The sequence below is a fragment of the Pygoscelis adeliae genome, unplaced genomic scaffold (assembly GCF_000699105.1).
Source record: "Pygoscelis adeliae isolate BGI_AS28 unplaced genomic scaffold, ASM69910v1 Scaffold513, whole genome shotgun sequence".
Classification (NCBI taxonomy): Eukaryota; Metazoa; Chordata; class Aves; order Sphenisciformes; family Spheniscidae; genus Pygoscelis; species Pygoscelis adeliae.
This window is the reverse complement of record NW_008824591.1, coordinates 1,837,237-1,864,962: the sequence shown is the minus strand read 5'-3', so window position 1 is coordinate 1,864,962 and position 27,726 is coordinate 1,837,237. Positions and strand designations below refer to the sequence as shown.

At 44.5% G+C, this 27,726-nt stretch overlaps 1 long non-coding RNA gene across 1 annotated transcript; it reads right to left on the bottom strand.

Moving 5' to 3' along the window:
• Positions 1 to 18,149: 18,149 nt before the first annotated feature.
• Positions 18,150 to 21,216, bottom strand: LOC103915425. The gene is made up of 2 exons (XR_663522.1): positions 21,084 to 21,216; positions 18,150 to 18,358 (listed from the first exon to the last, which is right to left on the bottom strand). It is a non-coding gene; the product is annotated as an uncharacterized LOC103915425 (long non-coding RNA).
• Positions 21,217 to 27,726: the final 6,510 nt, after the last annotated feature.

The following is a 27,726-nucleotide window of genomic DNA, read 5'->3' as shown; positions in this document are numbered from 1 at the left end:
CAAGCCCAAACCTAAAGAGGGAAAGCGACCGAGAAAATCTTTTGAAAAGGAGCCTGCCTTAACAACTGCTCATCTCTTGGAGTGACATTTGACTTCATCTGTCTAACTAGTTTGACGGTCTTCTCAGTTTTTTTTCTGATTGGGATAATTTATTTGTTTTCATGCTAAGTTTTATTGCTTATTGATTTTCCAAGTCATTCTGAACCTATGTCAGTTTTTATTTGCTCGAAGTAATAGAAATCGTTCTGCAGAAGATACACCGTGTAAAATCTTATTGCCAGCCAGACTAACACCTACAAATACTGTTAATTACTGTGATTACAATCCTCTTAGATGACAAATTCAGACCTATTGTCCCTCCATTGCACCACGCAACCCCCACTGTAAAGAATTCATATACTCCAGACACCAGGTTCAATGAGTGCGTAAATCACATGCTGAGGACAAGAAGCAGTAGCATCCAAGCTGTCACTTCTGGGAAGTCCAGTGCTTTAGATTCCCACAGTAGTCCTCTCATGCAGTCTGAGGAAACATGACAAACCATTCATGACGTGATCCTGCTCGGATTGCCCCAACATGCTTTTTTAATGATTTCCAATTATTTCAACCTGATTTGAATCAAAAAAAGAAACTAACAACAAATCTAACCTTAGTGAGAAGAATGAATAGGTCTTCTATGGGCTGCTTACCATAGCTTCATGTCATTTTGTGTTTTTCTAGCACGAGATGTAATGACTGCCAAAGGAGAGGTTGTTCTTAATAACTATTTCCAGTAAGCCTGCTCTTGGAGCCCTAGACCTCTCCGCAAGGCAGGTCACGTGGTTTCTTTTGGAGGTGCTAGAGACCCGCTACGGCCTGTCCCCCATGGGACTTGAACAAAGTGAAACCATCCTCATTGCACGATGGGTCTGCTTCTGGCCACAAATTGAAAGATGCCGTTGTCACTAACTGGAAAGTATGCCCTCCTTCTGCTGTTTGCATGCTGACAGCCAAGTGAAGGGAAAGACCATGTGGGTTTTTTCTGCTTCTAGTCCTGGTTATTCACTAAGGTTTAAGGTCCGCGCACTCCTCCGGCTGCTGGGGCTCAGCATGCCCCCCCAGCTTCCACCACCTCTTTGAAGATGCTACTGCTCTCATTATCTGCACACCGATCTGCTACGGGAGCTCAAACTTAAACTCTCAGTCCAGATGAACCAAAATCACAAAGATCTACTGCCTAATGCTACTCTGGCCTATGGTGGCTTAATGGGGTGAGCGAATGGTCACACAAGCAGCTGTGCCAGGAGACTGAACAGACCCTACCCTCCTGCTCGGGGTGTTGATGGGGACAACACCCCTGTAGCCGGGAACAGGGCAGAGATTGAAAGAGGCAGAAGAGGATGCATGGGCAGGCTTTTAGTCTGGTCAGTGTTGATCCTCTCGAAGGTGGTAACAAGAAACAGAGGTTGCAAGGAAGACACAGTGGTTACTCACTGCTCCATCTCCTCCCTCCTCTCCCCTCTCCACAGTGCAGGGCAGAAACCCATTTTTCTTCTCATCCAGATGGAGGGGCAGGTCCCGCGTTGAGCTCAAAACCCTGCCTGGCACCGAGCATCCCGCCCGGGCTGGGAAGTGCTGAAGCTGCACCATCATGAATTGCACGGCATGTGTGGGGGAGAAAGAGGAAGGAGGAGGGGAGCAAAGGGAGGAGGGGAAGCGTTTCTCAATTTAGAAAGTAATAATGCAGCTTAATTGTACCAGCAGCTGGCAGCGCTAGGCGGAGTGAGGTGAGGCCTAATTATTGCACTTGGCAGCTGTCTACTCTGCTGAGCATGTTGATGGGAGAAGAGAAGACTCCTTCCAGCAGACAGGTTGGGAGAGGGAAGGATGAGGGATGCTGTCCTCACGCCCGCTGCCGTGGTGGCTGAGAACAGAGAGGGGAGCACATGTTGCTCAAGAGCATCAGGTGGGACTTCACTCTACCTCCAAACCGAGGGGTGAGAAAGGAGACAGCTCTCTGAGGTGCTCCTGAAGGAAGTGGGGGGAAAAAAAGGTATGACAAGAAAGGCGTGTCTGTGAATGGAGGCCAGTCCAAACTCTGTAAGAAAGGTGAGGAATTGGTGGGGAGGTGAGACCTGCCAGCCACATCCCAATTTGAGGTTTCTGACCTTCCTGCCGCCCTTACACCTGCAGTCAGCTTCTCCTCCCAGCAGTTCATGCTTCCAGCTCCAGAGGTGTCCAGGCTACCTTCTGGCTGCTGAGGGCCCCTGATAGGATACGACCTTGGGGACTTCTGCTTAGCGAAGACTAATGCATCTGGTTTAACGCATGCAGTTTCGCCTCCCTTTCTGCTTTTATCCTCTTCCAACACTTAGCAGGGGGAAGGGCAAATGCAACTGGGATGGTTTGTATTTCCATAAGAAGAACTGAGCTTGGTTTTCATTAGCACTAAGATCCCTTTCCACCATTTAGGTTATGGAAAAGGTCCTGAAGACAAGGCGAAAATAATTTACATCTGCTTTAAAACTCCTTCACACTGTCAGAGGGATGTAAAAGTGTCTCCACATAACCACAAAGAAAACCCTTCATTCTCCCATTTCTCAGCTCACCACCACAAAATGATGCTGAAATTGTTGATTAGCTGACATCCAACACTTAAATGTTACAAGTCTTTATTATTTATTTCTTGGGCAGAGAATTACTACTACGTGTTATTTTTATTTTACAGATCCAGCTTCTGAAACTACTTAAAAAGCTTTCGATCAAAGATGTACAGTGGTGCTGGCAGAACACAGAAGAGTTTTCACTGGGGAAAGCCATCATTAATTATCAGACTGTAAGTAGCACTGATAGTGCAAGCATTTGATTTTGATTTAATGTCTAAATAAGCTCGCTTACAATGGCAAAGTGCTTCTTGTTTAATTGAAAAGCACTAAGTTTTCTATCTCCCCTTCTTGTTTTTCATTCTGGCCGTGATCCAGGTGTAGAAATAGGAAGAAACATGAACAGAATGCAAAAAGCCAGTGTGAAAAAGCATCAAGAGCCACAGGAGCCTGCTGAGCGTTCTGCCAACACCACTGCTGAGTTGTCTGGACCAGCCTGTCTCTTCAAGGCTGCCCTTGCCCTTCAGATTTCCAGCCATCCTAGCCTGGTGCCTGTCCATCCACCCATCCCCTCTCTTTTTCCTGTATCTCCCCTTACACCACATTTTCTGAAATCATGTCACCGTGGGTTTCCCCCATCCTCCCCCAAAAGGGGATTTTCATCTTGAAAAAGGTCTTCGCTCAAAGGTAACTGCACAAGAAACCAGAAAAATTGCCTTGCCAGGAGGAGAGGAGAGACTTTGGAGACCCTCGCCTCGCTGGCACGCCCTGCATCTGCATGGGTGCCCCATGGTTTTGCAGCCTAACAGACAGCAATAGCTGATATTTTTAGTGCTGCCAGACACTCGATACCTGCCAAGGTCACTGCGTGACAAAAGCAATGATGAGCCGGCGTGGCAGCTTGTACCAACCCTGTCACTTCCCAGCAATCGGCTTTAACAGGCGTGCAGCCGCTTGCCAAGGAGAGACACAAATCGTGAAGGAACGACAGCAGCAGCTGCCCAGACTGCTGCCTCTGCCCTTTGTTCTCTGCTCGATGTGTTGTCGTGTCAGGTCCCCGCAGATGCTGCCCAAAGAGTGGCAGAAGAATTTTTTTTACGAGGTCTGGAATTTGTGGGGATGTCGGAGCAATAGCTGCCGTCTCCGTTTGGGACTGAGCGTGAGCCCATCAGTCACTTCACCGAGAGGGAGACAAAAACCAGACAAACGTGCATTGGGTGGAAAAATGGAAAGCTTGGCTCGTTTTGCCCTGAGCCCTGTGTGATGAAAGACAGAGGCAAAGAGCAGGATTGTCATAACTGGGAGAGAAAACCATTTCCCCACTCTTTTTCCACCAGCCCACACGGCTAAAATAGGTACAAAGGAGGGGAGGGGAGTTTATGTCCTCTGCCTGCGGATGGCAGCCCCCACTGTTCAGGTCCAAGCAGTGTGCTCGAGCCACCAGGCTAGACTATTTTGTACAGTGAGTTTGTTATAGTCAATTATTTATCTCATTCCTTTCATGGACAAGTCTCCTGCTGGACTCTCACTCTGCCTGTTTAGGCAGATAAAAATCTGTCTGCAACTTTAGAGCCAGCTCAGATGATGCTGGGTAGCTCAGGGTGGGACTTACATCCATGTCCATGCTCAGACACTGCAAAAGGCAAACTCCAAATGGAGGTGACAGTTTCACGGGAAGCAGTGAACTGGCATGACAGCTCTTCTCTACTGCCCAAACGGCACGCTCATAAACGATTTTCCACTTCAGGTGCCTTCTACAAGTGTTAATGAACTAACCCTCATGATAGCTCTCTGAAGCAAGGGCGCTGTGCACAGGGAGAAGGTGAAGCCAAGGCTCCTCTGGAGTCTCCACCAGAGCAGGTCTCAGAGGCAGCAAAGCCACATGCATCTCCTTCTGCTTGGAGGCTGACATGTATATGCCGGTGCGTGCTTGTTTGTGCACTTGTAAAGGTCTCCATGGCTCAAACAGCTACCAATAGTTAGTGCATTGCTACATGAAACAGCAAAGATTAGAAGAAAAATATATTTCTTCCATTTTTAAATTAAATCAGTAGGTAAGAAAGGTAAACTGAGGCACAGATTCATCACATTAAGATCTTGAAGCCTGAAGTGAGTGTCAGACCATGAAGGCTGAAATCAAGTGGCACATACCAGACAGTTCCATCCAGCTGCAGACTAATGTCTTTGCTAAATGACTTTAAACCTAATGACATGTGACATGCAAAGATCAGGCTGTTCACTATTGCAGGAAAGATAGTGATAACGATCGTTTATGAAAAACAAACCTCAGAAGGACCCAATGCCACCCAGCGCAAATGTGACTTTGGATGGGAAGGAATGCAAGAGCAGAGTGAATTCGCAACCTTGGCAACACGTAAAAGTTGGACTGGCTATTTAGGAAGAAATAATAGTACTGGTGTGTCTTGGCAGAGGTTGTACTGACTAAAGAAAACAAGATTTAGACGTTGAAAGACTTATCATTTCAAGATGAAACTACAGTTTTATATCCCAGCTACCACTTTCCTCTTAGTGTATGATTGTGGATATCTGACATTCAGCAAAGTTGCACACTTCTGCAGGCCCTGGAAAGCAAGTTGCTTAATTAAAAAAATTGACTTGCTAACTAACAAACACTGAGTTTTGACAATAACTACCCAATCCCTTCCTCTAAAGCCATCTGGATGGCAAGGTGGAAATATTCACGTCAACAATCAAAAGTGCAGCCAAAAGCCTCTGCAGTGATAGATAAAGAACTGGGGAGAGTGGCGAACACTTATCTGAACGGACAGCATCCTGGCAGATTCTTGCACCTAAACCGATAAGGAAACAAGCGGGTCTTTTCAAACGCAGGTGAGATGTTGAGATGGACCTGGAGCAGTCAAGGATGGAAGAGCCTTTTTGACAGCTTACAGATTACATACCCAAAAGTCATACAGAAACTCACAGGCAAAATCAGGACTTGAAGTGCAGAGCCTTGGGCTCCCTGCTGCTCACCTCCATGGGATGTGTTTGCTCTGCCAATGAGCTGGGCATTGCAGCAATGTTGAGCTGCTAACAGCGCTCTGAAAAGCAGCTTTGGAAGCCTGAGCTGATGCTGACTCCTGCAATCCTGCTTGCTCATCTCTCTGTCACTGGATATTTACTGATTGGGGTGGGGAGCTGTAACCATCTGCCATAACCCCTGTTTCTCCTAGCAATAGAAAACCGGCATCCATCAGGACAGCACCGCATCTCCTGCAAGAACAGAAACGTAACCGAGCTGGACGGCAGCGGTGGTTCCCCAGGCCAGACTGACTGGATGGGGAGCGGAGCAGAGCCAGCCAAGCAGGAGCACATGCAAACCTGGGGAGGAGGTTCCCAAGTGCTGCTCTGACCCAGGGTACCCAAAGCATTGCTCTGCACAAGAAAACTAGTGAGGAGGGGGCAAACATGGAGAAAAAGAGGCTGGGAGAAGGACAGCAAATGGCAACCACAGCAGAACTGGTGGCTGGTGTTACATCTCCCTTACGCTGGTTATTTGCTGTAAACCTATTAAAGCAAGACCTAATTAACAAGGAGGGTGACTGAAAGCTGGATCAGACCTTCCTGTTCCGACACTGCAACATGAGACATGGCATTAGTGCTGGATGCAGATGAGATGGTAATAAGTGTGATGCAGGAGGACCCATTTTCTCCCTTGTCTTCTGGAGTGCTGGCGAGAGACAAGGTTTGCAAAGCTTCCCTCCCCTTCTTGGAGCTGTTCTTCCACTGCAAGGGCAGGATTTGTCCTTCAGCATGGGAGAAAGCAAAGACCTGTTTGAATAATTGGTTTCAAGGCTCTTTAGTAATGCTGCATAATTTAAAAAAGGAAAAAAAAGATTCTGTTTAACCTTTTTTTTTTTAACTTTTTCTTTGGAAAATTGGAGGGAAAAAAAGTAATTGCAGACCCAAGGGAAAGTTTTACTTCCACCTTAAGCATTTTCAAAAGTGATCATAAAAATAATGGTGAATTCTAAGCAAGACTGCTTCAAACTGGAAAATGTAGAAGTTTCATTTTAGCACTTTCCAAGAGGACACATCTAACTCTTCCCCAGCACAGCCAGCAAGTGTAAGCTACTTAGCAGAAGAGGGATAAGTTTGCTAAAGATTTCAATCAGGCACTCTGTGTTTTGCAGTGAAAAAAAGGTTTTACTCCATCAAATCATCGCAGAACTACCTGTCATCTCCCTGAACATGCACAGCTGCTGTGGATGTGCCCATGGTACAGGACTCTACCTTCACCCCATGTCAAGAGATGAGTCTGATCTACTTATGTTCTGGAGAACAAGTCTGATGAGGAGCGGCTGAGGGAACTGGGGTTGTTCAGCCTGGAGAAAAGGAGGCTCAGGGGAGACCTTATCATGCTCTACAACTACCTGAAAGGAGGCTGTAGCGAGGTGGGGGTCGGTCTCTTCTCCCAAGTAACAAGCGATGGGACGAGAGGAAATGGCCTCAAGTTGCACCAGGGGAGGTTTAGATTGGATGTAAGGAAAAATGTCTTTACTGAAAGAGTGGTTAAACATTGGAACAGGCTGCCCAGGGAAGTGGTGGAGTCACCATCCCTGGAGGTATTTAAAAGACGTGTAGATGCGGCACTTAGGGACATGGTTTAGTGGGCATGGTGGTGTTGGGTTGACGGTTGGACTCGATGACCTTAGAGGTCTTTTCCAACCTTAATGATTCTATGATTCTATGGGCGATGGAGATCAAGCTTGCCTTTTCCAGCTGCACTCTGTAAGCTGCCACCAAGCCCATTTCCCTGTGGGACAGGAGGTAATTTTGTGCTCAGCTATAAAGGGTAGGATTTAGGCAGAGAGAGGAAACAGGCAGCTTTTCTGGGGCATCTTCCTCCTCCTTAGTGTAATGTAAAACACAGTGTCATTCTTTTCATTTAATAAAGTGGAACAAACTTAAGATGCTTAAACGTTGATTAAAGGCTTTGATCTCTGAAAGTGCGATTAGTGTCCTTCTGTCGAGGAAAGTCACTTTGAGAAATGTATATGCTGATTCCGCATAATCCCCCCATTAATTCTGTGTCAGATATTGTGTTTACTGGAAGCACACGACAAGCCTTTTCTTCTTCCTTTTTTCCCCCCTCCTGAACTGTTCTTGACCCAGCATTTTTGTGCAGCTTGTTCCAGCCCTGCTGTTCTTTCCCTTGCCCTCTTGTATAGACATGGGGAGGGAAGGAGGTGACAATCAAAAGCCCTGGCTGTGACATGCAGAGAGCCGAGCTCGACTACGTGTAACATCCCAGGGCCTGCAATAGCTCCTCTGTAGCCTCTTAAAAACTTGGACTCTCTTATGGCTCTGCAGGGGAAAGGGAGGCCTAGCAGAAAGCACTTAGGTTCAGGTCTGGGGTTTCTTCCTAACTGTGATGAAAAGCCAGTAGACTGTGCCTCAGTTTCCCCACCTGCAAAGCAAATGTGGTGCTGCTGCTCTGCAGCACAATCTGCGATCGATGGATCAGCTGTGCCACGCGAGAGACAACACAGTCGTCCCACACGTGTGTAGCTGGGATGTGCACGTGTACACCACTGTCCTCTGAACATGCAACACCAAGCAAATGGTGGGGGAGGAAAAACGAAACCAGTGAGTGGTTGCACTAACGTTTTTTTCTTTGTTCACATTAGGACTTGCACTGCACACAAGACAACTCTGCAAACTACTCTTGCTCCAAGACACGGTTCCCAGTTTGCCGGAAGCTCCACTCCATTCTGGCACCAGCATGCCTCTGCACAGGGTTTGGTGGGCTTTCACACCTGCCCAGGGCAGCAGCCACCAGCTGAACTCCCGAGCCGCTGGCTCATTAAGGAGTGAACTGAAATGCCCTGTGAAATGGCTGTGAGCAAACAGCACAACCGCAGAAGTTGGCAAGCAGCCTCAGCAGCAGCAGTTCCCTTTGGATTTACTTTTCGGGGAAGAGAGCGAAGCTTTGATATGTATCACAGCCATATTAATCCAGGACATAGGTAACCAGATACCTAAAAACACCTGAAACAGACCCCAGATCAGAGCGCCTCCAAGGTCTGACCCAGCTCATCTTTTGGATTCTGGGATTTACGGGCATTTTCATCCAGTTAAAACATTTGCATTTGGGATCAAAACAGCTTCATTTTGGTTTCCCAAGTAAAAATTGAGTTGGACAAAACGTGCACAGAAAACTGTCCTTACATATCTGACAAAAGATAAAAACTAAATGAATTCAAAGATTTATATCACTGCGGCAAGCTCTATTGCACACCGAACATCTGGGTTTATTGTTCCACATCACATAATAAAAATATATTCTACTATTAATTTCAGATGAACATTTTAAGAGTCCTTTAGCAGAAAGCAAACCCTCCATGCAGCCTCTGGTGAACATGGAGTCACAGGGCTGATATTCTTTGTGTTTTGCTGACAGTTCTGAAAAAAACGGGGGAAAATTAAACCAAAAAAGGGTTTTAGAACTTTTTGGCAAATAGAAAAATCAAAAGGCTTCTACTTTAAGTTTAATAAAATACTTCACTGATGTGTAGCAGTAAATAAATAAATAGGTCCTTCTCACCCATACGCAGCTTTGATATGGTTTAACATGCTGGAAAGGAATTTCAAACCCATGACTTATTTCAAACTTCAGAAGCGATCCCTGTTGTTTGGAAACCCTTGCCACGAAGCATCTCATCTGGGGCAGGGGGAGGCTGCTTTCACTTGCATCGTGCAGAACACAGGCAAAACCAACACCAGTGAAAACAGAGATATTCCGATATCACCAAGTCTGCTCTTTCCTCCCCCTAAAAAAGTTCCAGCTGAAAAATATCCCCCATTGCTCTGAGCAGGCCAATTGCCCACTGGAAGTGCCTTTCCCTTGGCGAGCGGGGACTGGCCTCTGAGCGGAGGTGTCGTGGGCAAGTGCCCAAAGCCAGGAAAAGTGCAAGATAGGAGGGGAAGGTACGCGGTGACCTCCACGCTCTGCTCATCAGAAAAACGTGTGCAAACTTCTCCAGAGGAACAATGTCAAAGTATATAACGTACCTCTGCATGCCTCCGTAACAGCCCAGAATGACAAACACACCTTTCTTTGTGTCTCTCGCTGTTCTTAAGAGACTAATGAGAAAATTTTCCCGTGATTGCCTCACTTACACGCACGCTCGCTCTCTCTCCACACTGAGTAGCTAATGGTAAGAAGATTTAATAGCGTGATATCACTTTAATGTGAAGAGCATAAATAAAGCTCCTATAACTGTAATTACGTCTGCATTGCACCTATTAACCATTCATCTGCATACAAGGCTCTGCACAGTGACAGGGTGATTTCAAAGGTTTTTCCATACTACAAACTAAAATCTTGGTTAGGAAGGAGGGGAAAAAAGCGGGGGAGAGAGAGATGAAGGGAGGTTTGAAACTCTGGCACCAGACCTGCACATCTCTTGGGTATCGAGTGCATAATCCAGAAGCAATCCTGAGGTCGTGCTGCTACACTTAAAACTGCCTGGTGTCTGGCATTTTATTCTAGGAAATAAGAAACCAAAGGTCCCAGCTATTCCTACTGTCCGTGGCATCACTTAGCAGGCAAGACTGATCTCTCAGACACCAAAGCTTGGGTAATGCCGTAGATCAGCTTCGGCACTGGGCGCGCAGGGAGCACAGCCAGCAACGTCCAGTCTGCAGGAGTGATTTGAGCTCAATAACAATCTCTGCGTCTTCACCGAAGCAAAATAAGCTCAGTCACTTAAAGCAAATAAAAGCAGCGTGTATTTGATCGGTTTAACTCTGTCAGCATCCAAGAGTACAAGTATTCCTGGTCCCCGCTGCCCTGAGCACATCATGTAGATCAGATAGAGCAATGATAACAGGCGAGCGTGCTAAAAGCTCTTCCTAAGTTTCTTTGTTGTTAAAGCTGAACAGAGGAATGGTGTTCTGTTGGCCCAGAGGTCTCAATTTTCACACTGGCTTCATTTGGTGTCAGAGAGAAAACAAAACTCAAAATGCTGACATTCTGGTTGCAGTGTGTCAAGCTTTAAAGCTGACTTTTTGATGATGTAATACATTATCACTTGCCAGGCAAAAATAATCATTCAAAGTGAAAAGCGATGTAGAAAGGAGAAAGTGAGAAGTTGTATTTAAAAATACCAGCATTTTGACTTTGTCTGAACTTTGCTCCAGTTCTCCACAACGACAAAATTCTAGGGAAATCAGGATAAACCTGGAGAACATTTTCATGTCAACAAGTGCTAAGTGAACACGATCTGTCAGAGTTCCTCTGAGCCAGCTCTGTAGGTTTATTTTATTTAAAGGTTGTTAAGGCTTGAATACGAACCACGCTCCTGCAAGCAAAAGGGGAACGCAACCTTTGGTCTTTTGGGATAATTACACTGCATAATGCATAGCATGATGGAAAACTTTCCTTCACAGCTCCCTTCAGCAGGGAAAAGGCCCTCCTCTTGATGCTGGGAGGCTTATGCCGAGTTTCTGCGATGCAACAGCTGTTCACATCCACCGCTGCCGCATGAAATTGCAGAGTGTAGTTAAGAAGGAGAGGCTGTCCATGATTTGCATAGCACAAGAGCTTATAACCCGGAGGATAATTTTGCCATTCATGATACACCGTCTTCTGCAACAGCTTTTGAGCTCTCTTACTGATGTGCAAAATGCCCCGTGACTGTGCAGACTCCACTGCTTCCCCAGCTTCTTCCCTGTGCATCGGCACCGTAGCACGGTCCTCATCGTGCCTGTCCCCGTCTGCAGTCAAAGTTTAAGCATGCACCTCTGTGTCTGTAGGATTTCTGACCGGTTCTAGAGTCTTAAGATGCAGTTAAACTAGTGTAAGTTAGGATAACCCCATAGGCTTCTCTGAAGGAAAAGAGAGACCGGAGTAAGTGGTGAAAACAGAGATGTATTGATGGAAGATACACATGGCAATGTTTACCATTTTAATTTTAAAACCTTGGATTTGAAAGGGTAAGCAAAGCTAATGAGACTAAAACCCACACTGAAGCTGCAGCAAATAGTAAATTACACCAAAGGTTGTGATGATTAGTAAACAATTAGGACCAAAGTTCCATCTTAACTAGCGCCACTGAAGCTAGATGCAGCTAATTTCCAGCACCAGGAAAAGGGAGATGGAAAAAAATGGGATTCTAAGCACACAGCCAACAAAATTAAACTAAGAATTAATTTCATCCATTATAACTGATTGTTGTAAATTAAAACTAGACGAAAATAATTGGTAGCATGTAGCTTTTAGTGTTTGATACAGATTAGGGGAATTAGATTTTTTTATTAGGAACACTAAACTCATCTGCCATGCTCTTGTGTCTTTAGCAATATGCATTTTTCCTGATTACAGCCTACAGCCTGTTGTCACAGTGGGGTTTGCGGCCACGAGCATTTGCTTCATTAAGACCTAAATCCTCAGCCATTCCTGCAGTCTAGGTAGTTGAGCTGGGTTTTGAATGAGTTCCCCAGTGAGCAGGACAAGAGAGGCATTTTCTGTTCCTGTGGCATCATTATTTCAGCCACGCTCCCTCCAAGCTGGGGCCAACAGGATACCTGCTCCACTGCTGGAGTCGTTCAGCATCTCCAAGGACCGTCCAATATCCAGGAAAGCAATTGCCTTTTGCGTAGAAACGAGGGAGAGCTCTTTAAACCTTATTTTCTGCAGTGGGGACTACTGGCAAGTTGGAATAATCACGTTGGTCTGCTCCAATTGCTTCTGCTTGCTACCGCGCAGCAGTCCCAGCACGACCTTTGCTAGCGAGCTAAGCCTGCACGGAGCAGGCAGAGTTTGGTGGTGAATCCATCCTGTTGATCCAGTTTCCCTTTGCAAAAATCCTTTGGGTCTGATTCCTCTCCTTAATTCAGTACAACGCAGCAGTCATTCCCCTGAAGCAGCGTAAGCGACGCTGGGCTAGAACACGGTCCCATGCTATGCTGGCAGTGCCGCCTTCACCTTTCTGGGGCTGCTTCTTTGTCTGCTCTGGACCTTTCGTGTTCTGGATCAGTAGCGGCTGTAAAGAAGTCAGTATTGGTCCCACGAAGCTCATTGCTACATCTTGAAAAAAAAATAGGACTGATAAAGCAGTGCTTGGCAGGAGTGCAGAACTGGCCTCTTGCTGTACAGCACCGGGCACAGCACCCTCCAGGGCTGTGGCTCCCTGTGCTGTGCTTTTATCCGCATTCCTCTATATTTTACAGGTATTTAAAAATTCAGAGAATGAAGCTGTCACCCCAATACGGAAAGAGGCCAGAGTCTTAGGGGTTAAACTTTCTTCTTCTTCTCTATCTGAAGATATTTTCTCACAAGGTGAAAAGCACTAGAAAGACCCAGCTTTGTGCCATAGCAGATTTCAGAGAGTGGCAGGAAATTAAGTTATATGCTAGCTGCTGTTCTGTTTTTCTGCGAGGTTATTTTTATGCACTTATTTAATTAATTCCTTTGGCTTATATAAGGGTAATATGATTTTGCATGTCTGCAGCGCTCCCTTTCTCAAGAAACTCAAAAACATTTTGCAGAAACAGAAATAGTCCTCGCAGCTGCCCCCGTGCAAAGACAGAGCAGAGTGGCAGCCACTTAACACCAAACAGGAGCATGTGGTACTTTCCTCAGACTGTAAGTAAAGGCCACCGCCACTATTTAAAACCGCAGGGAGGACTGCAGAGAGCTAAACTGAGATTATTCTAGTCGGAAGTGTGCCGTGGCGTCGAGTTTTACACCTTGATTTTTTTTTTTGCAGAGGGTGCTCTGGGATGCTGGGTGAGCGCCTGAGTTCAAGGAGTCCGTTTCCCACCGCTCCTGAGAGGTAGCACCTTTCAGAAGGCAAAATCCTTATCGTGCCAGGGCTGCCATCGGCAGAGAGCGGACTTAGAGGGAGGAGTGCCACCTACTGAATCATCAGCACTTGGCTTGCTCTGAACATTTCTGCGCGAACTAAAATAGAAACTTCTTGTTTTGTAGTTGGAAATATAAAGGAAAGGGAAAAAACGGGGGGAAGGGGAGGAAGAAGCAACCTAAAAAAAGGAATTTACTGAATGGCACTTTGTGCCAGCATCGTGTTTATAAATAGCTGAAGTGACACTGCTCTTTGCAAGATGAATTTCTGAATATTTCTGATCAGCAAAGAGTTTGAGCTGCAAATAACAATAAATGGGGGAAAACGTATATAAATAAAAGGCATTAAAAACCCTTTCTGTGTGGGATCAGCATCACATTTTGAAGCTTACATCAAAGGGACTCAATTAGCAGACACATTTTCTAATTACATGTTCTAATTTACAATGAATCTGGGTTTCTAATGGAGCCTTGATTATTGGTCCAGATGGTAAGGATCGGACCTGAGATTCTGCAGCATGCGGAAGCACATTGTAAGTGCCAAGAAGACCACTTGATGCTCAAGAGCCAGCTTCATCTTCTTGTTTGCCCAAACACCTTCTTTCTTTTCCAGTTCCCTAGGAATTTCCCCACGCAGTGCCTTTACCCAAAGGTACCCGAGTGAGCAACTGGTGAAAGCAGGCGCAGGTAATTGCTACTGTAGAATGAAACAGCAACTAAACCACCTCCCCGGCCAGTCAATCCATCGACTATTAATGTTTCCCCTTTACAATCTTGATTTGCACATACAGAGAGGGGGAATAGTACTTTTTTGTAACATAACCCACAGGCAGTCACCCAGGCATTATTTTTAATTGCAGAAAATGTTCCCTGTAAACTTCCCATGGGTATTACTTGTAGTTTTTTAGTATTAATCACTCCAAATGAAATGAACACAGCGCCATCGGATTTATTTCCTAGCTGGCTGCCGGGACACAGCTCAGAGGGAAGCAAAGAGACATTCCCAGGAGAAAACGGCTGGGGAGCCAGCACAAACCCCAGCAACACCTAGATCTCACACGACTCTCCAAAAGCAGAGATTGAGAGGGAGCAGGGAAACAGAAGCCAACCACAAACCATGCTTTCTTCCCTACTTCATGCTGTGGCCACAGATCGGTGTTTAGAAGCAGAGTGGCAGCTGCCATGTGCTCTCACAAGATCCTGGCTGTAAGAAACTCCTCCCTGAGGTGCGTGGCACGAGCAGGAAACCCTCGGTTTTCCAGCTGAGCTGATAAAAGCAGGGATGAACAACTCTTGGCTGAAGACACTGTCTCTCTTCCTCTTTGCAATATAAATACCTGGTGGATTCAATTGCTGTGCCATCTGCATGCCCCCAGCAAGATCAGAGTGCCATTGCCCTCTTCTAAATCCCTCTAAGTGACCGTCTCTGCCCTGAAGATCTTTCAGTCTAAACAGACACGACAAAGTGCTGGAGAAAGAGGGAACCGAGGCCTGGAGAGAGCACAGACAACCTGGCTGCGTGTGACAACAGCAAGAAAATCTATTTCCCTTCCATCCTGATGCAAAGAAAAGATAATCTTTCCTTCTAGGGCTTTCTTTTTCTTTCAGATGCTATTATGGTACTAACTGAGCCTTGCTCCATTCTTTGTGGCTGGATAGCTGTATGCTCTCTTAGATCTAGCTCTTGAATCCCATTAGCTTTTAAACCTGCTAAATCAAAAATTCATCTTGCAGCTCAACCTCCCCGGCACATCATCAGAGTTTACAGACCCAATTCAGGTCTCTGTCCTCAGAGCTGGCCCCATGCTTCAGCTGCCCCTGGTTCACAGCCAGGACTGAGCTCCTCAGATTTCCCACGGGTCTTCCCAAAATACCAATATTATAGCTGTGTGTATTTTTCTTTTTTTTAAAACACTTTACGGACCTGTGACAAAACCCCAAAGGAACAGACTGCACTGACAGAAGAGCTACACTTTTATTTACAGATGAGTCCAGGAGCTCTGGATTGAGGCAAAAGTGAAAAACCCCTGCAAGACCCTTATTCTAACGTCCTAACCACCCCAAGAGTCTTTTTGGCTTTTATTACTATCTTTTAATAACGCTGTCCTAAAAAGTATAGAAATCCAGGATAAACTTGAACAGAATTAAACTGGAAGTGAGAAATACCTGAGCATATTTTTCGCTATTGAATCACATTCTCTTGTATTGCTGCGGTCCTATGCATAAATAGACAACTTATTCTAAAGGAACATGTTGTCTAATATTGCTGCCTGGCTTGAAAACAGCTCCAAGGGAAATTTCTCTCCAGCATCAGACCTAGTTGGACTAAACTAATAATGATACGAAAATAATGTCAGCGTAGGATTAATTTTAAATTTAAGCAGCTAGTCTAACACAGTCAGCAGGACTCCTATCCTCTCAACTTTCATTCCCCTCTAAGACAGGATACATTTCTAAGGTAGGTGGATCAGGCTGTGCTTGTTTCTTTCTACAGTCTATAAAGGGCTTAGGCTAGATATTTAACTTCTGGAAGGCTGCAGTTAAGTAGGATGAAGTGCCTGCTGCATAAAGCTTCAGAAAATAAAGGTCAAGTAAAAAGAACCTGCAAACATTGTTGAGCATTGTGATTTTGAAACAAATCCCAGGACTTCCTAGAACTTTGGTTTAACTTTTGCTAGCTGAATGACATTTATATGCCTTTGCCAGCAAGGTATTTCCCTTGACCTAACGATTGTTCCCTCTTCTCCCATAATCTGAAACCTAAGCTCTGTTCAGTGAGCCAGTGCCATAGCTTGCACTGCCAGTCAGACTGAGACTTCTGCCTCTTTGGAAATGAAGAAATTATTGAATGACCACTAATTGGAAATACTACAAGCCCTCGGTGGATTAAAGAAGATTAACGGAGAAAGAAGAGATTGGACATTCACTTGCATTAATGCAGTGGCTGAGGTCTCTAAGTAGCTGGACTGCCCACTCTTAAACGTGGTGTAGTAGCTTTTAGAGAGAATTACGATTTATTTATTTGTTTTACAGATAATGATTACTATTTAAAGATAAAAGACTCCAAAGAAAAGTAATATTAGCACAGGATAAGAGCAGCCAATCAGATAGATGCCTAACACTCTCCAGCCTGTCCTAGCGTGATTGAGATCAGTTTGATACCTCTCCCCTTGCCAGGGGATTTCAGAGAGCAAAAAGCTCTGGCTCAGGATGTGCACCAAGGTCTGTCTTCATTTCTTTCAGTGGTAAAGGCAGAGCTGGTGTGACAGACCACTGAGAACAAGCGATGCAGCGGGGCACGGTGGGACCACCACCCAGGATAGGGTAGCTAGGCATGGCTGAAATACAGCTGGACCACTCGAGGGACCGCAGTGCTGTAGACGTCATCCTGCTCTCCTTCCAGCTTTCCAGATGGGATCTGGAGGCTGGCCTGAGCCCAAACTGAGTGATTAAGTGCCACTGACAAAAGAAACTCCATGTACAATATTGAACTTTATTATCCTAATTGGTTTTTACGCTAAGATGGAGTCACTGCTGGGAAATACATCTCAGAGCAGGATCCAGGACACTACCCCAAGTGGTAAAATTAGTATTCATAGATACAACAGAAAAATGCACCTTGCAATAATTTCCAGGCAGGTGAGAAGCTGGTGAGAGGTGGAGAGCAGAAGCAGAGGCCAGCACAAGGTAGGACAGGAGGAGAACATAGGGAGGGAGGACAGAAGAAGAGGGTCAGATGGTGGGTCCTGTCTCTGGCTCTTTCCTTCCTGTGTCTGGGTTTCTTTTTCCACCCTTTCTCAATCCATTGAAACCAGGAGGTTTTGGATCTCCTTGTGTTCTGTGCCTGGGCAGCAGCTCCCCAATTAGGGACCGACCTAGCCAGGGAGCTCCAGATGGGATATCCAAGATGGGACACTCTGAGAAGAGTGCGGCTGGTCCTCCATCCCCTGCTGCAGACACAGATCCCACCCAGCACAGCTGTAGCTCACTTCTCCCTGGCCTGTTCTGGCTCTAGTATTTTGGAGTAGAGGGCCAACACAAGTGCTAATTAGTGCCAACTGTCGTGCAGCTTTTCATCTTCCAGGAACTGGGCTGAGAACATAAACTAATTTTCCTTAGGTCTTTCTCCAGCTGCTGACAGGGCTTGGATATAAGCCTAGGGAATTAGATTTGAAAAGCTCCATATCTCATTAATAATCTGTCGAGCCATTAAGTGCACTCAATAGAGATTTTACCACCATTTTTTTGCCATTGCAGAAGAGAATTACATGACCTTCCTCCCAGCCTTGGGGGTAATGGTACAAGTGGCTTTTCTTGTAGTTAGCTGAGGAAACAGCCATGTATCCCATGCCAAGGGCATCATTTAAAAAACAATTATTGGAGAGTATATGAGAAACCTTTTTTATCTTTGGCCTTGATTGCATTTCAAAACCAATATTTTTTTCCTCCCATCATTTCATTTACATATCAAAATAATTGCCTTCTAAATTCAACAGATTGCTGGAGTTCTAGAGGTAATCTGCCTTTCAAAACCTGGTCAGACTCACTGGATAAGACCTGGGCATAGCGAACTCCATGATAAAGTACAGAAATTGTTCAGCAAAGCCCATGCTGAAGAAATATCTCTGTAGAGAAGCTGGTAATGAAATGTGGATGTCATTACTTTAGTGACATGAAACCCCACAATATCCTTTTCTTTTTATCACCCCACATCAATAGCAAAAAAATTCCTCAAATCAAACTAGCTTTTCCCTTTATTCTGGAATGAAAGTTTGTTTTGATGTGCTTCATCTTGGTTTGTCACAGTGAAGTGAAAAGTTTGACTTCAGCTTTGCCTGCGCAGTTCATGAGACTCGTAGTTCTTGTGGTTTGCATCTCCATTTTGCAGGTCACCATGGTGATCCTATGATACTGGTGTATCAATAATCAACCTGTGTCACATAGCCTGCAAGCCAGAGAGTAGGGAGAGAATCATTCGGGAGTTATGACACTTAACTTCAAACCTTTTCTACTCTGTTTTTTATTTCTATTTTGTGCAGAAATAGAAAATATAGAAGGACAGGGAGACAAGGACTATGGTAGATGGATAAAGTATGTGAAAGAGTAGACATGGACATTTTGCCACACTTAACACCTCCGTATGATTTCGCAAGTTTTCCATAAACAAAAAGATTCACAAAAGCTGGAGCAATCAACACAATAGCCTGAAACCCCACAAAGATTAACCTTTTGATTTCTTGTGCAATAGTGGGAAAAGAAACTCCTTTTGTCTGGAGTTTTGGAGTCCTTAATAAATCTTACATTAAAAAAGAACCAACAAAAAACAACCAAAAAACCCCCCAGAAATCATGTGCTACGTCTCATTTGCCCCAGTGATAGCCTGTCTCCTTGAGATCTAATGGGAAACTTAATGACCCCCGAATTTTACTCCTGCACAAAGTGTTCCTGAAGGACCTGGTAAGTGTTCAGAAATGATGAAGCTCAGACAATCTTGGCCAAACCTCTTGACATGGATTACATTAAAGTCAGTTAGGAAAGCATGGGTGAGAAGGCTTTGCTAACTCCAGTGAGCAACAGAGTTAACCCCTAATGTGTCCTATCTGGGTTCATTCCTGATCCTGCAACAGTCTGATTCAGCCAAATGCCAGGGATTTTCCTGATCAAGGCTGGATGTTCTCCCTTTGCCCTGATAGCGTCAAGGATGGCAGTCAAGAGGCAGGACTGAGCCCATAGGGTCAATGTTTGAGAAAGGAGCCAGAGATCCAAAACATTGGTGCAATCTGACAAATCCTTGCAAGACAAGAAGTTGCCCAAGTGCTCTGTGAGATCTAAGTCCCAAGGGAGAAAGACAGAAGTGCCAATCTCCAGGCTGACACTGACCAGTACTATCACATCATGACAGTTACTACTCCTTCATGGCCCAATTTATCCCTTCAATACCATGGAAATAATGTCCTCTGTAAAATGTTTTAAGCTTTAAGCACAGGAAGAATTTACTAAGGGGGAAAGACCTTATGAAGAGAGGAAAGGAAGGTCTAGGAGATCTCAAATTTTCCCTAAGATAGCACTTTCTCACCTGTGGTTTCTCTCCTTGGTTTTATCCCATTCCTATTCTCTGGTTCTAAGGGGAATCTGGACACCCAGGTCAGATACAAGTGTCCGCACCACAGACACAGACATCTGGTTACAGCTCCTGGCTGAGCACAGGCGTCCTTCCATCTATATCCTGTGATTGCCAGATATACTTTGAGCCGAGGCTAAGCTCAAGTTTAGGCCTAACACACACTACAGATATATGTAATCGCTATGTCTTTTATACCTAAAGAAAGAAAAAGTAGTAATAGTTCGTTTCTAAGGCTGCTGAGGAAATACTCCTGGTCCTGCAGAAAAAATGATCAGATTTTACTGATCATCTCAAGAGAAACTTGTGAGAAACCGACTATTCTCCAGCCTCCTGAATACCATGGGCTTCTGAAGTTCAGTAGCTAATAAAATTATATTGTATTGTCTTGCTTGTTTAGTAAGTTGCTGCTATGCCACACCTCTGTGGAATTACAGGAGTCAGTGATAAATTTTGCCCAAATAATCTCTCCATCAGCATAAATTCAAATAAAAAATTTTATCTATTGTCCCTTCCAGGAAAAAAACAAAACAAAAAACAGAAGAGAGCTACGACCCATACGACAGACCCTCAGATAGCAGTGGCTCAGCTAATACACATGCACTTGCTTCCTCCTCTCTCCGGTTGTGCCACTGCGGGACTGACAAGGAGAGAGATGACCCAAATGACAGATTCCCTTGATAGCACAAGCCCTTCTAATAAAATGAAGAAAAGAGAAATAAATCTCTCTATTCATTTTTAAAACTGTTTCTCCTCCCTCTCCATGAGCTGTGCGAGACAAATTGAAGCCGAGGTATATACTCACTCGATGGGTCTTCACGCCAACGTTACCATACATCACAGCCCGTCAATACCATTTGGTATTGACGTGATGAGGAAGTAATGGACATTTTCGCTGTCTGTCCCTGTGCTGGGGCACTCTTACACCTCACCCCAAGAGCCTTCAGCTGGGAAAAAAATATGGTTCCTCCCATCAGCAGCAATGCTCATTTGATGAAATTGAACATCTAATTAGCTCTGCTATAAGCCTGTAAGGTTTTCCTCCACTAAAAAAGCATATCCTAAAAGCTCCTTGCTGCAGTCCCAAAAATCTAGCTGGAGTAGCATCAGAGATTTTCCACCTTAGCACACACTTAAGACTCTCTAAAGATACACCAGTCCCAAAGCTATACCTTGAATGTGCAACCTACCACACACACACACAAAAGATTAACTGAGTAATACAAAGAGAAACTTCTGCTCCATGCCCCCGATGCAGGTGGCTGTGAATGCTGTTCATGGGACCAAAGTAAAAGGCTCCATAATCTACATCACAGCTAGCTTTGCAGGGAAATGTGTCGATTCTACAGCTGCGGTTGATTGTGATATGACCTGCTTTTCTTTTTTTTCCTTAATTGCTCACTTTTAAGAGGTGGCAATAAAAGTTCAATGCAGTTTATTACGCAAATCATCTGCTGTGGGCTAAATCAAATGCCAACTGCTTTCAGATCTCTCATTAGAAAAAAATATCTTCCGGTGAAACTTGTGGACAGTGTAAGATCTTGCTTACCTTGTTTCCAAGTGACTAAAACACATACATTGCAACACTGCACTTTTTTTTCAGAAAGCCGCTGGTGTTGGTGTCTCATGTTGGAAAAGAAAAAAAACCAATACTCCCATGCAAAAGAGGACTGCCTTTTTTTTTCTTGGTAGACAGAGCAACACCAATAAAAGAAAGTGTTAAGTTGCAGAGCTGAGTATAAATAGCCCCAGATAAGATTGAGGCAATAGCTTTCCTTCCAGCTGTCAAACAGCCAAGCCAATTGCATCAGAAGAACCTGTGACTACATGTGTTATAATTTGATGGAAAATAATACTGTGACCTATTACAGACAGGAAAGCTGAAGGTCTCATAGGTCACCAAATAAATGTGAGGCAGAGCTATGGATATAATCATTTAAGACCAGAAAGTGAAAGTAATGGATGAACGCTGGATTTCAATTATCCTTAGATAATTCAAATTACTTTAAATAGATAGCTGCCTGGTCTCTACTCTTGCATTTGCTGGCCAATTCAGATAATGACTATTTGATCCCATTCTTCTTTTTTCATGGAACAGTAAAATTGTTAATAGCAGTGAAGGGTTTCTTTTTGAGCTGAACTTGCAGTAACCTGCTGTTCAACATCTACCCACGTTAAATTCAGTTGTTACAGCACTGACATTTGCAACTTGATAAGTTAAAGTTGTATTGGTGGCATTTTCTCTCAGAACAAGCAGGCTCATTTACAGCATGGGCTGAAGGAAACAGCTGGACGTTTTGCTTCAGTGCTAACTTGTATACTCATTTTCGATCATCTTGTTGGCTATTTTAAAATTAGCCTTGTGCAATCTCAGAGAAGAAGGAGGGGAAAAAAGGTTTAACTGCATGACTAATGAACACTAGGGATACAGCCAGGATCCGCACACCTGCTGTGTTACATACTATTTTGGAGTTTAGTATAATTATTACGTTATTGCTATCATTTGTATTAAGATACAGGAGTTCTACTCATGTACTAACATCCTGCTGTGCCAGGCAAGATACCAATGTACAACAAAAAGATCATCTGCAATCTAAGAGGCAGAAGGTGGCTTTACTGTACTCGGATTGCTTGCTTGAAAGTTAAACATCTAATCTCCTCTAGCAAACCTGGCTCTCCATTGTCGGTGCAGGCAGAGGGACGCTTCCAGAGGGCAAATGATCCTGCCCAAAATCGGACGCCTGTCTCAGAACCAGGGGGGCACCAGCATCACACTACTGCCAGATAGTGAAGTTCGAATGAGGAGGTTAGATTAGATGACTAATGGCTGAAGTTCGATAAGATAAATTTCCCTCCCACTTTACAGTCTAAGGAATGTCACTGTCAACATTAGAGCACCTAATAGGCGTTCTTGATATGCGTAGACCATGTATTCAAGCAACAAGGTGGACAAAATGACGGAGAAAGAAAACATTCCTGGCTAGATAGGGAGCCAAAAATACAGGTGTCTGGATTTATTCCATGTAATCTATTTGAGATTAAGTTTGAAGCACAGTTGCCCGACGTTCCCTTTGTAGTCAATGGATATAGACAGGTATTTCCAGAGGGTGACTCAGATCAGGTGATTGGCAGGCTGACCTGATCTCCGGAGTTGTCCCTCAATTAAATACCTAAAACTTCATTTGACAAACGTCCACGCGGTGAACTCTTTCCTGGAGTTGGGCAGAATTCACAGGAACTTAAGTAGCTACATCTGATCTGACCATTGCGGTACCTCTCTGCGTAGGTACATCCTAGAGAAAATACAGACAGTGGAACTGAGGCCACTCATCATCTTGTTCAAATGTCTACGTCTGAAAGTGATGAGGTCAGTCTCTTCCTCTATGTGCCCACTTCATTCCACTGTCTGTAAAGGGACCCCATGGTGGCTAGCTCAACTGTAGATATTCATACTGCTGGTATCTCATGTCAGTTGAAGTGAATCCTTGCACGCAAGATGCTAAATCCCAAATTAAATTCTCTAAACTCTTCCCTAGTCTAGCCTAAATTTCCACAGCAGTTTAACCTCCATCAGTAAGGTTCTCCAGATGTCACATTGATGGTGTTGGGTATGCACACAACCACAAAATCAGAACAACATCCAAACATCCTGAGATCTTTCCCCACAGCCACAAAAGTTTGCATTCCTTCTGCCTGCAGGGTTTCTCAAGTACTTGATTTTCCTTATGCATTGTACAGTGAGCTCAGGTGCACAATTACAAACAGGAGACTACACAAAACAATGGCACTGACTGCATTTCTCTTTTGGGCGCATGACTATATGGGTCCCTATAAGTTAGATGTAGTCCATGTGGGTTAGCAAGGGTTCGCTGTGCTGGAACCTGCATTCAGAAATATTCCAGCCACTTTGCAATGCATTCCCTGGGCACGCAGGGAGCACACACCTGTGCTGGAGCTGGAGCATCCTAGTACATTATAAAGTTGGACATTTAGGAATGAGAAGATGGGATGCACCTGCTGATGAGTCTTCCAGCTACGTCCCAGCTACATCTGCTACTCCGGTAAATGTCCCAACAATTTGCTAACAGATGACTGATTCAAGCAGTTTACAGAGTCAAGGGAGATGTATGGAGACGAGATGTGACTTTACTGACTTTATTCGTCACTTCTAATTGCTAAGCAAATGATAAGTAGAAAAATATCCTCAATATTCATTCGCTCTTGTGAGCAACTGGTTACTAAAGTTACAGATTTTATTTGCTGAGGGAAGGGGAGGTGGTGAGAGGTGAGGGCTCAAATTTAAGGAAATGTTGAAGCTGGAATATTGTTATAGTCTGTTGTCAACGCTGAAAGCGTAGCACTAAAGCTTACAGTCAAGCCAGAGCTAGTTTTGGACTAGGCATGTCAGTTTTCAGTAAGAGCATAAAAAAGGCTTCCCAGAGTGAAATAAATTCTTTTATAAATACCAAAAAGTTCCCACCTTTTGCCACTTGTATTAAGATGTGAATTAGTATAATTGCATTGCTGCTAATCTCAACGCTTGCATGCCTAGTGAGACACCTGACAAGCTTTTCAATTAGACACATTACATTAGGTTGCTAGAGTCCCAGAGTTTGCTTTACCCTTGACCCTAGTTATCCCATTTAACCATATTTTGAGGTGAAACAGGCTGTGAATCAAAGATCTAGCCAGACTGGCTACATGACTCTGGTATGTCTTTACCATGCAGCCCAAATTAGCCACGAGGGCTTGAATTGGGTCTAGCCAGACTAGACTGACAATGTTCATACGGAGCCGCAGAACAGACACATGTTATTGCATTAAGTAAACAAGTACAGAAAAGAAAACCTCACTCACATTAAAATCACATAAAAAGGAACGTTGCAGCAGGTCCTTCTTGAATTACCAGTGAAGGTCTGAACCTTTGCCCAGCAGGGTTATTGCTAGAACAAAAAACAGCGTTGCCATTACCAATAAGGCAAGGAAAGCTTTTATGTGCGTATGTACCTGCTGTGTGAAGAGGGGAAAGACTCATAGTACCTGAGCACGTTTTCCCCAGAAATTAAATGGAATTATTAGAAGCCATCAAAAAACGTGGCTGGCTCTTTTCACAACACAGCAGGTTTGAACGGGGACTTTTGCAACCCTTGATTTCATCCTGGCACCTGCGGATGCCGACTACCCCTGCAAGCCAGCTCCTGGGTACAAGCCCAACCAGACAGCACCTAGTCTCCAAAGCACAAATGCAGTTTGATGTTGAAAGCAAGTCACGCTTTAACTAAATTCTAATTATACTACAAATTGTTCTAAAATTGCATGTAATAATTTAAAAACCAAAACACAAGTACATGCTCTCAGTTGCTGAGTTTGTGAGCATCTGGTGCCCTTTGAAAGGTTATTAACAGTACCATTTTCTCTTGATCATCTCTTAACTAAGTAGAGGACCTTCTAGGCTTGTATTAGTTAATATTAATAGTGGAGTTTTGTGTTAGTTGACTAAGAAAAAGATGAATGAAATTAGTCTTGTAAAAGAGAAAATGATTCTCAATGCTTCCACTGGGGATATCTTCTACATGGCAGCATCCATTAAGTTACGTATAATTTTATTTACCAACCCATCCTAGGAAACATTAAGTCCGCTGACTCTGCAAATACCTCCTGAATCCACCTGAAAACCTGCCTGGATTTTTTATATGGACTCTGTAACATTCATTCTTGTACAACTCCAGGTAATTCAATGGTAATTTCCTTTCCTTTTCATGCCTCAGAAGTAACAGCTCATGGATTTTCGCTGCATTCCTGTTGCAAGATTAAGTACATATGAACAGCAGAGGAGGCTTCAGATGTTTCTGACTTTATGGCACAATGACGCAGTGAAATAACAAATGAAAAGGAGCAGGAAAAGGGATACAGCAGAGATTTGACTATACTAAGACTTTAGGTACCTGAGCTCTAATCCTTGGCTTCTCACTGTCCTCTTATACCACCCAGGGCAAATATGCACGTCCGTCTCCCCTTATACTCCTCCTTTACTACCACATGATTGATCAGGGATAAGGTCTATCATTTGCAGAGGGTAGGTGATCAACTTTCCATTAAGGGAAAAAAAAGAATGCCTGTGCCCATAAATCGGTCAGGGTGGGAAATAACAGCACAACAGAGGCACTTGAGAGTTCATCTTGCAGGAAATCTGAGATAAGCAGCAGATAAGAGAAATTGGGTAATAGCCCAGTTGTGCGCAGGGAGGCACGGCTTCGATGGCAGAACATGTGGCCAACTGGACACAAGACACTGTCAGAGCCCTGGGGAGGGCTTAGTCAGTCCCATCCCCAAAATATGCTACTTCTGGGGAAAGTACAGCCAACACCACCCAGGGGAGCAGCTCATCTGGCCGCTATCCCTCACGTACTCCTTCCCAGTTCAGTTGAGGGGTGGCTTTTGGCAGGTGCTCTGATCATGGCTTGACTGCCCACTCTGGTTACAGCAAAACCCCTTCGGCACTGCCTCCCCTCTTCCCCTGTCACTGCGCCCATGGGAGCGCATACATGCCTGTGCCCACGCGTGTGTGCACAAACCGTCTCTGAGAATAGGACAAACTCTTTGCAACACCCTCATCCCCCTGGCAGCCAGTCCCCAGTGGTCCTTCTCCAAGGCTGCCCAGTGGGTGAGTACATACTGCATTTCACAGTAATGCCCATTTTCATTTCTCAGCCTCTTGGTGATTTCTGTGTGTACATCGCTCTTGTCTGGCTCTGCAGGGACCCCCTGGGCAGCTCCAGACCCTTTCTGTGTCAAACCTAGAGCCTCAAGCCACATAAATCAGCAGGGCACGCAGGGCAAAGAGCAACAGGGCAGCTCCTCTGACCTAGGAGAGGGTGCAGGGCTCTGCCCTTGACACGTCCATCCACATCTTTTCTGATGAGGAGGGGGAGGAATCCCAGCGGGAAAGATTTTGTTGATTTTACTATTTTTTGGGTGACCTTTGGAAAGTGCACAATTCATTTCATATTTTTACAGAGCAATTAAATGGGAGGAAACATGAGTCTTTCACAGCTCACTGACCTCAGGAACCGTTTCCTATCTGAGCTGTCAGGAGACTCATCGTTCTCACTGGCCTATTCCACTGTGTTTAAAGAGGATATTTAATAGCTTTTTTACATTTCATATGGAGCCGTCTCAGAGCTGGTTGTTTCTTTGTTTCTAGATTGCACTGGTCACATCCTCTCTGCAAATAAATTCACCTTTGAGATTTTTATTCAGAGTATTTAAACCCAAGACAACTAGTAAACAGCACGATGCTCTGAGGGGGTGGGTTATTCTCAGATCCTGCAGAAAGATATCTTGTCCTGTAGCACTGGAGCCCTGTCCTCACCCTCCTGCTGCGGTGTGAGTGGAAGTGTCCCCACTGTCCAGGTGACCATGTTTCAGCATTAACTCATCCTTCGGACAAATGGGGACATACATATCTTAGAACTAGTTTTCAAGCTGTCCAGCCAGCCAGGCAGAGCTCTGCCAGTGACATGGGGATCACCTGCTAAACCTTCCCTTTGCAAACAGGAGAGCTAGGAAAATCTATAGTTTTATAATGAAAAATTACTTGATCTTGTGTTTTTATAGAAGAGGTTTTAGGCATAAGCCACATGTGCCCGGGAATGCTGTCAGGCCTTTCACAGAGGTATTTCTTTGAGGTACACCAGCTAGAATAAATGCTGACTAATCTTACTGCTTCAGGGTCTCAGCTGATCTTGAGCTCGGATGTAGGAGGAAGTCTCATCATCCCAGCAACACAGCATTGCAGAGTTACTGATACCCCCCCTTTCTCTAAAATCTCCACTGTATGTTAAATTCATAAGGAAAAAAAAAATCACCATCCTTATCCCAAAGACAGAAAATCACTGGTCTATTCCAAGCTGGCGAAAGCCAAACTAAAGACAGATCGTTGCTCATTTAACCCTCATATTCATAAAAAGTAGTAAAAAGAGAAGATGCTTTCAACCTTAAAAATTAGATTTAAGAGGTGAGTTTTATCCTCTCGCAGCTCTGTGAAATATTCACAGCAAAATCAGCAAACCTTGCAAGAAGCAGCTTTTGCATCTCTTATTGGATTTTGTACAAGAAGTACTGTGAGGTTTCTCAGATTTTCTTTGGCTGAAGGAGGATTCTTTTCAAGCCAGCTCTCTCGAGTCTAGCTA